The sequence below is a fragment of the Erythrolamprus reginae genome, chromosome 2 (genome assembly GCF_031021105.1).
Source record: "Erythrolamprus reginae isolate rEryReg1 chromosome 2, rEryReg1.hap1, whole genome shotgun sequence".
NCBI lineage: Eukaryota > Metazoa > Chordata > Lepidosauria > Squamata > Dipsadidae > Erythrolamprus > Erythrolamprus reginae.
The window spans coordinates 105,330,645-105,343,887 of NC_091951.1; the positions used below are offsets into that span (position 1 = coordinate 105,330,645).

The following is a 13,243-nucleotide window of genomic DNA, read 5'->3' on the forward strand; positions in this document are numbered from 1 at the left end:
CCTTTTTTGAGCCGCGGCACATTATTCGTATTTTCAAAATCCTGGGGAACACTGAAAGGGGGGGGGGGCGGGCTAAAGAAAAGTTTGGACAAAAAAACCCTCTCTCTTCCTCCCTTTCGCTCTATTTCTCCCTCTTTCTCTCTTTTCCTTCCTTCCCTTCATTCTCTCTCTCCATCCCTCTTTCTTTCTTTCTTCCTCTCTTTTTTGCTCTCTTTCTCTCTCCCTCCTTCCCTTCCTCTATGTCTTTCTCTCTCCCTTGCTCTCTCTCTCTGTCTCTCTTGCTATCTCTTTCTTGCTTTTTTCTCTCTCTCTTGCTCTCTCTCTCTCTCTTTCACTGTCTTGCTATATGTCTCTTTCTTTCTCTTTGCCTCTCTTGCTATCTCTCTTTCTCTCTCTGTCTCTCTTGCTATGTCTCTCTTTCTTTCTCTTTCTCTCTCTCTCTGTGCCTCTCTTCCTAAGTCTCTCTTTTTCTCTTGCTATGTCTCTCTTTCTTTTTCTCTCTCTCTGCCTCTCTTGCTATGTCTCTCTTTCTCTCTCTCTTTCTCTCTCTCTCTTTCTCTGCCTCTCTTGCTGTCTCTCTTTCTTGCTCTGTCTCTCTTTCTCTGCCTCTCTTGCTATGTCTCTTTCTCTCTCTCTCTGCCTCTTATATGTCTCTCTTTCTCTCTCTCTCTCAGCTGACTGCAAGCGGGAGCCCTGACGGCGGCAGCTGGACGTGGTGCTGGACACCGTATATGCCAGGCACGCAGCGCCAGCATGTACGACGTCCAGCAGAACGTCCAACCGCCACCGTCAGGGCTCCCACTTGCAGTCAGCTGAGAGAGAGAGAGCGAGCGATCCCTCTCGCCGCCGCCATCTCCCCCGACTGCCTGCGGCCGCTGCGGCCCCCCCCCCGCTCCCATTGGACACTTGCCGTCGACGAAAGAGGAGCTCCAGCTGGGCGGGGCGCTGCCGGTACTTCCGTCCTGGGGCTCCCGCTCGCAGCTGTCCCCCGCCTCCTGCTCGATGCCGCGGTTTTCGGCGCTCTCCTGCTGGGCCCCAAAGAAAGAAGGCAGGAAAAAGGTGCGAAGAATGGAGCTCTCCTTCTTCCTGCCTTCCTTCTTTGGGGCCCAGCAGGAGAGCGCCGAAAACCGCGGCATCGAGCAGGAGACAGCTGCGAGCGGGAGCCCCAGGACGGAAGTACCGGCAGCGCCCCGCCCAGCTGAAGCTTGGCGGCACACCTGGCCTGGCACACCGGTTGGGAAACGCTGCACTAAGGAATAAGGGAAATAAAAAACTCCCACTCTCTTCAATTTTTCTTATCAATTTATGTTTACTTGCTAATAAGATGGATGAAATACTCCTTTTAAATACATGCAATTCTGATTTTTACAACACATCTGCCCTATGCTTTATTGAATCCTGGCTAAAATTGATGGAATTGATGATAATAGCATGATATACCAGGGTTTCTTTCATATACTTAGAGCAGATAGGATTGTAGAACTAGCAACAACAGCTACTCGCAAGACGTAATTATAGTACACAAATACTGTAATGAAAACTTAAGAGTCTTTACTTATCAACTGAATACCTTTTTATTCTCCACGTGAGTTCTCATAATTTCTACTAATTTAGGTGTATATCCTGCCACAAGCCTGTGCAAACAAGGTTTTACGAACTCTAGCTGATTATGGAGGCTGAAGCCAAATACCCAGATTCACTGGCCATTATTCTAGATGATTTCAACAAAGGTAACTTAAGGAAAGAACTTCCAAAATATTTTCAGCATGTCAATTGTCCCACCAGACGCAAGAATACATTAGAACATAGGTCACCAACCGGTGGTCTGCGGACCACTGGTGGTTCACAAGAAAATTTTGATGGTGCACAGAGAGGTCCTTCAGGCAGCTATCTTGGCTGCCTGTTAACAGAGAGAAGAGCCTAAGATCAACCTTAGCTTTGCTGTCCATTGCAGACACTAGATTGGCCTCCTGCAAACTGTTGTCTGTCAAGGAGCCGCAGCGCAGGAAACTTTGGCTGCACTCTTCGAGAGAGGGGGCCGATCTAGCATCTGCAATGGACAGCAAAGCTAGGGTTAACTCCAGCTGCTTCTCTCTGCAATGGACAGCAAAGCTAGGGTTAACTCCAGCTGCTTCTCTCTGCTATAGTGCTTCCCAGACGCAGTCCACCGCTCTGAACCCCAAGCAGCAGGACATGAAGGGCAGCTCCTCACCTGGGTACAGGAAAGCATTCAAAATCAATATTGAGTCACAAAAAATTGTTTGTCCCTCATAATCTGAAGGCTATCCTCAGACAATATATTGGTCATTTTTTGACATTTCCTTTTTACACAAAAATAAACATTACAAGGTGGTATTGGATTCTATTGCAAAGCCGACAATACAAAAGAAAAATACAATAATGGCAGCTCCTCTCTGAAAGTTTAGCAAATATAAATGAACAGGGTAGACTAGCTTAATACCGTATCTCTAAAATCTATTAGCAGTTTTACCGTAACTGTACTAATTGGCAAAATGGCATGTAATACTTTGATTTTGTTTTTAGTGCAACTGACTATAGTTGAATGCAGAGTTTTCTAGTTAATTATTCTTAAATAAAGCTATATTATTGAGGTCATCATACAAGGGAGTAAGCTGATGTATAGAAGAACAAGAATCAAAGATAGTAAGTTGGTATATCTTGGCAAGAAATTATAAATCAGGATAAGGTTGCAAGTCATAATTGTACAATAACTGTTGTTCTGTGTCAATGTTTTCCAACTTTGACAGTTTTCAAAGAGGGAGAATTCTAAAAGCTGCCAGATTTGGGAATCAGTGCTGCTTTATTACCATACTTTTTGGAGTATAAGATGCACTCCTCCTCTCCCAGAAGAGGATGGAAATGTTGATGTGTCTTATACACCGAATACAGACATTTTTGGCCTCCCAAAACCTTGCCCCACAGTTCCATTTTTGCCCAAATCAGGTCTGTTTTTTGATGAAAACAAGAGGCATAGAGGGTTTGGGAGGCCTGCAGAGTGTTCATGGGGGCTGGGGAAGGCAAAAACGAGAGGCGTGGGGGCTTTGGGAGGCAAAAGACGGGCATTGTTGCCCTCCCCAGCTTCCAGGAGCACTCTGCAGGCCTCCCAAATCCTCTGTGCCCCCTGGTTTTGCGAAAGAGACCGTTTGTTTTTTGTTTTGCAAAAATGGGACTCAGAGGGTTTGGGCAGCCTGCAGAGTGCTCCTGGGGTCAAGGAGGACAAATTTTTTTTCTTCTTTCCCTCTTCGAAATCTTGGTGAGTCTTATACTCCAGTGCGTCTTATAGTCTGAAAAATACAGTATGTGGTTTAGAAGGGGCATTACCTGATACACCTATTCTTATTGGGTGGAGCTAATCTTCAAGAATGGGATGACATTGTCCCTTCAGTCAATGAGGACTGAATCTGCTACCGCATTTCTGTACAAAATCATTGACGATTGCTCTATATACATTTCAAATATTATATCTTGGAAATTGTTTTTCTTATGTTAAAACTGTTTTAACTTATGTTAAAATTGTTTTTGTTTTTCTTATGTTAAAACTGACAGATCTTTTTTCCTAACAGGTGTTCCATTAAATTCCATTAATATAAATTCTAGCTCATCTTGCTCTAATTTTCCTATTTTTCAAAAGATAAGGATTCTAAGATTATTACAGATGACAGTGAACATGCATTCCTTTCTTATTTTCCAGAAGTCTCTCAAGACCTCACTTGAGAGGCATTAGTCTGGAGGACTCAGGAGGACTCAGGGGGACGCTAAATTCTTGAGGTGGCTCCATTGCTGATCATATTTCTAGTGTATGCTTTAAAAAAAATGTTTGACGTGATTATATTTATTTATGTATTTATTGGATTTGTATGCTGCCCCTCTCCGAGGACTCAGGGCGGCTCACAACATAGCAAACAATATACAATGTACAAATCAAAAAATCAAATTAATTTTACTAGAAAAACTTTAAAACTCTACTAACATTTAAAATCATTAGCTGTACAACATGCAGAATGGACACTTAAATAAACTTGATAAATAAACATATGTTAATATTAATATTTACTTCATTGGATATTAATGTATGGTTAGGGAAGAAATCAAATAGAAAACTTTCCAAGATATAATATTTGAAATGTATATAGAGCAATCTTCAATGATTTTGTATAAAAATGCGGTAGTATTATGATTCAACCAACAAGCTGAGCAGTGTCACCTAGGATAGGTATCCTATGAAAATGCTGATAGTTGATGGGTATCATCAACTTCTCACTTAACTAAGATTTTCTTCATTTACATTCAAAATTACTGAAAGGATTAAATGTAGACTGATTCCAGAATAAATTCCTCCAAAAATCATATTTTTTATCGTAAAATAATTTCACATATAAAAATATAAAAAGGGGGGATGTTATTTTATTTTTATTTTATTTTAAAAAAATTATTTCTGCAAAGTAATGCCTTGCTGAGATGTTACAATGTTTGCTTCAAGTATAAACTGCCCAATGTAGACATCTGAAGCAACCTTAGAGAACAAGACTATATATTGGTTTTATTAACAACTTTTTTTATGAAATAAAAGAAAATCAGATCTAGGAGCAAAAAATACAACTGTCTGTAACAAGAATTACTTTAAGGATGTGTTTACACAGCACATTTGCACAGTTCAGCAACTGTTTAAGTTGTAAATGCAGTTATGAACCATTATAAACCAAACATGGTAATCTGGATGAAAAATTTTGGTTGTACAATTCAATTAGAAGAACAGGAAAGAATTTGGAAAGATCAATATAAATTGACACTATCGGTAGCCTATAAAGAAAATCTTTATAAATTATTTTACAGGTGGTACTATGCCCCAGCAAGACTTGCAAAAATTTATCCAAACTTAGATCCCAATTGCTGGAAATGTAAAAAAAAATATGGAATGTATTACCACCTTTGGTAGTCATGCCCAGAAAGCAAGAAAATTTGGACCATAATTCAAACCTGAATAAAAGAAATACTAGACTACAAATTGGAAACTAGAAGCGTACCTATTAGGAATAATAAGAGAAAAATATTTAAAAGACCAATATTATTTAAGTATACATATATTTACAGCTGCCCGACTAGCAATTGCACAAATGTGGAAAAACGAAAATATGCCCTCTGAAACAATGGTAACAAATAAACTACTGGAATGCGCAGAAATGAGTAAACTTACCTTAGAATTATGAAATGAGCAAAGGAAAGAAATATATTATATGGGAGAAACTGTACATATGGCTTGAAAAGAAAAAAAAATCTATAAATTTAAAAACATGTAATGAGATATCTCATAAAAAGATAAAAGAAGATAAAAATAATCTTATCTTAAATTTATCTTATTGGTTTTTGTTATGTATGTATGTAAAGCTTTTGAAAATCCCAAATATTTTTTTTTTAAAAAAGTAAATGCAATTATGAATGCACTACATATATATTTGCTTGGTTTATGTTTCACTGTATTTTGTAAGTCTAGAAAATGGCAACATTTGTGTTTTATGAATCCAATCTAAAAGTCATTAAGCAATAATGTGTCATCATCAGGGGCTATATGGGCAAGTTGATAACTATAATAGTACAAGAAAGTGATCCATAAAGAGATTGAGGACTAGCTGAAGATAAACATTAAATTGTAATTTAAAAATCATTTAATACAAAGATGTAAGAATAAAAGGAATGATGAATTGGAGCATCCTGCCTTAGGACTGGGTATTTGTGGAACTGCCTATCACCAACTTCATCTATCACAAATATACATTTTGATTATGCTTTTGACTCGAATACATCAAAGGTAGTACAAGAAATAATCATGACAATGATAGCCTTTTTTTGACTGAGACTTTCATGTACCTATTTGTCTTCATGCCTGTAGAGCGACTAATCGTCACCCCAATAATAGAGAGAATACCAACAAACAATGGAAATAATTGGGCAAAACCAAGGCAATTTCTGATAATAATCATAGTGATTGTCAGCTGGAAGTTTTGTAAATTTCTAACAGAAAAATGAGTTGATGGCAGTGACATGGCAATTCTTCTCAAATTGATGATATATGCTTGTGAAGCAACAGCAGTGATCAAATTCTAAGAAGATTGTTTTTGTTCCCCATCAGAGATTCCTTAGAGTGGCAGGCATCTGACTTGAAAGATGGATAGTCAGTTAAAGATCTCAACATTACTTTAATAAAAGTTAAAAAAAAGTCTGTTTCACTAGACATATGTGAAACAAATAATTAAATATTTTCCTTGCAAGCTTTGGATTGTTGTGTCTTAAAATGAATTTAAAATAATTTTTAAAAGCAATATTAACTTGATAGTCCATTAGCACTCTCTATTTAGTGGTATTTATGATAGAAAATTCCTTTGTTATCCACCCCCCACCCCTACTCCCAGTTTCTAGAAATCTTGAACAGAGAGAGCTACAGGAGAGGCTCTGAGAAAGGCAATTGTGGAAATGAGAAGGCGCTTTTATAACAAGGTTGAGAGTTTGGTTCATGTATCCCACCTCCTCCCCTTTTCTATTATGGATGCTTGGTGGTATTAAGGGAGAAAATTCTCTTATCCTTTTGCTTCTTAAAAACCTGACTAAGACCCACATTTTTGGTCAAAAGTTTAGTTAATTAAAAGATTTGTATGATCTCCCATTTTAAATAGAACTATGGGTAGCTCACAATAATAGAGCTTATGTGGATGACCTAGCAATGAAGAGAATCCTGACCTACCTACAGTAGTTGAGTATTTGGATGAAGCAATAAGCTGCGAGAAATAATACTGGAAAGTCCATACATCAAGTAATTACTATATACTAATGCTGTTGGGTAGCTCATTGGGTACCTGAAGTGATTGATTACTTCAAGGTTCTGTGAGGACCTGGAAGAATTAAAGTGTAAAATGAATGTGGTTTAAGGAAATGGACTGGATCAAGCCACTTGTAATCTATGTAAGATTTGTGATTTTCTTGAAGACGAAGGTAAACTTATAAGAATTGCTATTTACTTGATAAAAACTGGTTCAGCAAAAAGGGTCAAAGTTAGTACTTGGTACTAGTAGAAAGAGCTGTCAGTTACAAAAGGTATTGTGTTTGAGAATTGAAAATACACATCCTGAAGGCAAACTAAACAAAGTACCGGTAGATGCTTAAGAATGTAACTCTGAATTTTTAGAGAGAAATGGAAATTTGGCTTTAAATACAGATGGCATATTTTCAATTGACGTTTTTGTTCTGCTGCTCCCATTCAAGTATAGCGTTGTCATATGCAATTAAGCAAATACAAATATAAATTTACTTCTGCTTGTTACAATCAAGTTATACATTTTAATCTTTAAATTCTTTTTCTTGTTTCTTTATATCCTTATCCATTTAAACAATAACATGCTATTCTTTCCTGAAGGAGAAAGATATGAATTAATTAGATATTTTATCCAATTTTTGTTACTTTACAAGGAACTCAAAGTTGCAAACATACTTAATATTTCTTCATCCTATTTCCCCTACAACAACAACCTTAAAGGGTGGGTTGAGATGAGAGAAAGTGACTGGCCAAAAGAGTTAGTTTCTAGGCCAGCAGTTGAATCACTACAATAAACTGGCTCTGTTTTGGAATATTGGCTCCGAAGAGTGTTTACCTGTTCTGTTCCCAAAGATGGAAAACGGGAAAAGAACCTTGGGAGTTGCGTATTGGTGGGAGTCACAAAAAGGTCTACCAGGGGAGTTCTGAATTGATGGCATATCTGTTGGTATATGTATGGCTTGATTCTCCACTCTGCCTGAGCCACTCTTGTGTGTTGGAAACTCCCAATATATGGTCTGAAGACAGGGAATGGTGGCATATCTCTGCCCACAGACCCAGCTTCATTGCTTCTGCTTGTAGTGACCTGGAATGTGTGCCCCTCTGCCTGTTTATGTAAGTCTTCATGGAAATGTTGTCTGTCAGTACCAGAACATTGGCCCCCATCACTAGGAGCCGAAATTGTTTTAGGGCTAGGGACACTGCCCTCGGTTCCAGCCAGTTTATGGAGTGTGAAGATTCTATTTCCGATCACTGACCTTGTGCCATGAGTCCTTGGGAGTGAGCTCCCCATCCTGTGAGGCTTGCATCCGTTGTCACCACAGTTCTGTGAGGGATGTTTAAGGAGCTGCCTTTGAAGATGTTTGAGGAGTTCTACCAAGCAAGGGATCTGCGTACCTGTGGAGGGAGTTGTACCCTGATGGCTGACGTAGGAGAAACCACTGAAGTTCTCTAAGGTGAAGCCTAGCCCATGGAATAATTGCTGTGCAGGATAATATCTTCCCCAGAAGAGGCATTAGGGAGTTTAGGAAAGGCCTGTGTTCTCCCAGTATTTGAATGGTGAACTGTCTAATGCTGTCCTGGTGATCCTGAGAGAGACACACTGTGCACTCTGAGGAACTTATGATTGACCCCGGGTGCTGGATTGATGTTGTAGGAACTAAGTAGCTCTCTTCAAAATTGATGGAGAAACCGTGTTCCTGGAGACAGGTTATTTTCAAATCCAGATCACGCTGAGTATGCTCCTTGGAGGGGGCGTAGACTAGGATGTCATCCAGGTAACAGTGAATCGTGTGCAAGTGGGCTGCTATGGTGTCAGATAATTTAGAGGTCACGTTAAAAAATCTTTTATTCTGTGAAGAGGTGGAAGGGCCTGCTGCAGGCGAGGCCTTCTCCTCCTCCGCTGTTTCCGTGAACACTTCTGGAATGCGAATGACATCCACCTCTGGTCTGGTCTCAGAAAACAGTGCATTCTCCTGATCCCCCATGTGAATGGGATCAGAAGTACTCAGTACCTTGATCTGTGCCACTGTACGTGCTTTGCATGATCAATTTGAATAGACCTGGAGGATAAAGCCCTAAGGAAGGAGGTTGATCTATTGACAGGCTCCTCTGAGAGATTCCACCTTCTTCATAATTTTCCTCTCTGTTACCCATAATGCCCGATTCAGAATCCTCAGAGCTGATTCTTTGCAGGCTGCCTCTTCTGGTCTTAATTGAGGATGTGAAGGTGGGGGTGGGGGGGGCATCCCCCCCACAAGGAGCCTTGTCGGTTTGCCAGGGCTTGTTGGGAGGACCTCTGCCATGAGTGCCCTAGAGCTGGTTGCACCAAGGGTGAACTCTGAATAGGCTGAGAAAGGGCACCCTGGGAAGAGGGAAGCATTTATGGATGGGCCATGACTTCTGAGTGCTGACTATTTCCTGTTGTTTTGGATGCTCCCCATAGATTCCCATTTGCTCTGGGAATATTAGTGACATCAAGTGCTATGGGATCCCCCTCTATGGCCATTGACTGTTGTCCCTCACCTGTTTTTGGGATAAGAGCTGCATACGCCTCTGCTTGTGCTCTATTGTAGTGTTTCTGGAAGATCCTATCACATCTGTTCTGTCTGGAGAGTAGCTTGTGATGACCCCCTGTATGATCTCCCTGACTAGAGGTCAAGCATTCTGAGCACGTAGGTGAATGATCTGGGGAAGAGGCATTCGACAGATCCCTGTTGGTCTTCTTGCTTCTCTTTCCCCTCATCATGTCTTCAGTGGAGGGCATACTGTTGGAGAAGATGGGGTTTAGAAGTCCCACCTCTGATATTCAAAATGGCTGCCCCCAGTAATGACCACGTGTTCAAAGAAAAGTGGCCACCGCCTGCCTCATGTTGTCTGTGAATGCTGTTTATGCCACTTTCGATGTCCCCCATGTTTCTCTCTCTTTTTCTCTCTCGATCCCACCCCCCTGCACTCGGCCTCCAAGCAGGCTCAGGTGTCAGTGGCCGACACTGGAAGCTTTACCAATAAAACAACTGTGCTTGGGCTTCAGTTGCAAGAGAAGAAGATAAGCCGCTCTGAGTCCTTTGGGATTGATTGATTAAACAAACAAACAAACAAACAAACAAACAAACAAACAAATAAACAAACACTGTGCAGTGTCTCAGGAGCTACTGAGCTCCAGTTGGTAGTGCCAGAGGTTTAAAGCAGAGGTGGTCCTGTTTCCTGAGAGGGGGCAATGACTTTGCTACTGCCCGATGACCCAGGAATCGGTGGTTTGTGGGAAGGGCGGATGTTCTGCATGGGATGGAATGAGGGGTGATGTCGCCAAAGCTTCTGATGGTATCAGCTGTGAAAATGCTGTTTACCCTGGCTTGGAGGAAGAAGGGGGGGCAGTGGAAGCTCCTGGCTTTCCCAATAGCACAGTCTTTCCAGAAGTTATTGCCAAGGCGTCTGCAGGAATTTTAAAAACACGTGCTCTCAGGATAAAGGAAGAGGGGGTGAGGATTATTTCCCACCTGATCAATGTCCTGCTTTCCGATCTATCCTGCCACTGGGTCTCTGTGAACTCGAGCAGAGCCCTAAAAAGGGCTGTTGGTTTGAAGCAAAGCAGTCCTACCTGTTAGAAAGCCCTCTCTTCCTATAGTAATCTATTTCTTCTTATAATAATTTCTAATTAAGGCCTAAAGGAACTTTCTTCAGGAGGGAGTCCAACCATGACTTTTCATCTGAAGGAACGAGTCAGATCTGGGCTATATTGGGCGGATCCTGGCTTGCATGAAAGTTGCCTGATTCGTTCCTCAAGCTGATTCGTCGAGGCCAAACCCATTCTGAAGACTGGTTCCACTCTAGGATAGAGAACATTTGGTTTAACACCAAATTTCAAATCCTTAAAATACAGAAAACATTATTGTTTTAAACTGTTTTTCAGAAGGCGATTTTTTGGTGTAATTTTATATGTCAATGAATCCTTAAAACAAGATGATAGAGTTTCATAGTTTAAAAAATAAGGGCGGGTTTTGGACATTCTTTTATTATAATTTCATCAAAATAGTGGCTTCTATCAACTGCAGTTGAATGCATTAATTGATCTTGATTTCTGAAAGTGTACCCTTTCAGTTAAATGTCATTTTCTATTGCACAAAGGAAGAGAAATAGAATTAGCTGGGATTAATTAGAGTGAATATAACCCACCAAAATTATCATTTCTGGCATGAAACAAAACTCTTTGAAATATTGTGTGTGACTAGTCAAATGAATAAAATAGCTTTATTTCTTGAATATCAAGCAGTAAATACCTACTCTAGCGTTTCAGAGACAAAGAACTTTCCCAGGAACTGTCATCACTCTTGAAAACTACGGTTTTAGAAAAGGTCCAGCTAGAAATGATGAATATGTTTGTACCTCTCCCACAAAGAATTACACTGTTATACCGTTTCTTTATACACCACAGTAAAATGGATAAATGAACCAAAGGGGAAATAAGAAACCTCCAGTATGTCTTTATTACTGTTTTTGGAGATAAACAATGGGAAGAACATTTCATTTATTACATATTAATTGCCAAATGGATGTAGTTTGATAGAATCCTAACAACACTAAGCAGTTTATGTTCAGAAAAAACTATTCAGACAAAACAGAAGACAAGAAATTATAATTATCAAGAGAGCTATATCTTGTTGTTAGTAAGACTGAATTATCTACAGTGCAATGTTTTTGCTAGTTTCCCATTGGATTCATGCTGAAACTGTCTCATTCAAATGGATAAAGGACTTATTAAAGTAGACATACTAATAATTTTCTGAGTTAATCTCAAACATAGAGAAAAATAAATTAATATTTGTAACATACTTATATTTTTAATTAAATATTGATCTTTGTCAAACCAATAGTTAACTTTTAGTAACTAATCAAGTAGGTTAATAGTAATTTCATTTATTATAAACAAGTAAATTTACAAATCATACAGACCAATTCATCTATTAAAATATTTATCTGGTATTTAATTGTTTACTTTTCAAAGCTGTTTATCTTTAATGTAAAACAGTGATAAGAATTTAACCATTTGCTTAGCCTTCCTTTATAAATATACTCTTATTAGTCAGTGGATTAGTGATACATGAAAAAACTCTCTAAAGTGAAGTAGTAGTAGGAATATTATTTCATTTCCAAGGTGACTCAAACACTCTGCAGCTTGCACTGGCTGCCGGTCAGTTTCCGGTCTCAATTCAAAGTGTTGGTTATGACCTATAAAGCCCTACATGGCATCAGACCAGAATACCTCCGGGACCGCCTTCGACTAAACTATGTTGTCTGGCAGGGCCCAGGGGAAGAGCCTTCTCTGTGGCGGCCCCGGCCCTCTGGAACCAACTCCCCCTGGAGATTAGGACTTCCCCCACCCCCCTTGCCTTTCGTAAACTTCTGAAAACTCATCTATGTCGCCAGGCATGAGGAAATTAATATACCCCTTAGCTATTATAATTTATGTATGGTCTGTTTGAGCTGTATGACTATTTTATAAGGGGTTTTTAAATTGTTTTTAACTATTAGATTTGTATATTGTGTATTGTCTTGTTGTGAGCCGCCCTGAGTCCTCAGAGAGGGGCGGCATACAAATCTAATAAATTCTTGTTGTTGTTGTTGTTGTTGTTGTTGTTGTTAATCTAATAAATTCTTCTTGTTGTTGTTGTTGTTGTTGTTGTTATTATTATTATTATTATTATTATTATTATTATTATTATTATTATTATTATTGCTTTAAAACTATGATTAATAGTAAAAGTACACCAGTATGATCTTACAGTATATTTAGATAACATGCTCACTTAGAAAAAAAGTTAAATAGCAAATGTGCTACACTTAGTCTCTGCACATATCCACTGGCTTTTCCATGGATAGACAAAATACTGTATTTTCTGCCACCTATGTCACTCTATTTTGTACTGCCACAAAACACCCAGAATATATTCAAGGTTTGCAATACATTAGTTTATGGTTAGATAATGTGGAATAACTTGCTCAAAATTTAGACAATACAATTAATTATAAACCAGTCACAGATGAATTTGTCTTTGAGAAGAGCCGAGGGAACATGTTGAAGGCAAATGGAGTGAAGTGGAATGTAGTTTGGGTGGAGTGGATTGGAAGTGGAATGGAATAGAATACTTTTTGGCCACATGTGATTAGACACACAAGGAATGTTCTCTCAAATAAGATCTCAGTGTACATGCAATTGCTTTATTACAAAGTAATAATAATAACAAAGGATAACAATCATAATAATGATACCAATAGAGAAAGTAGCGGAACAGATGACAAGGATAAAAGTAATATAGTAATACTACATGGAAATATACTTAGACATAGGATAGAACTATGGATATCAAGTGTTCAGCAAATTGATGGCACAAATAATGCTCTATAACAGTGTCTAACAGG

At 39.2% G+C, this 13,243-nt stretch overlaps 1 protein-coding gene across 1 annotated transcript in view; it reads right to left on the minus strand.

Moving 5' to 3' along the window:
* The window catches only part of GALNT10 (polypeptide N-acetylgalactosaminyltransferase 10), a 75,814-nt gene that overhangs the window by 11,071 nt on the left and 51,500 nt on the right, over window positions 1–13,243 (minus strand). The gene's annotated exons all lie outside the window — the stretch shown is intronic.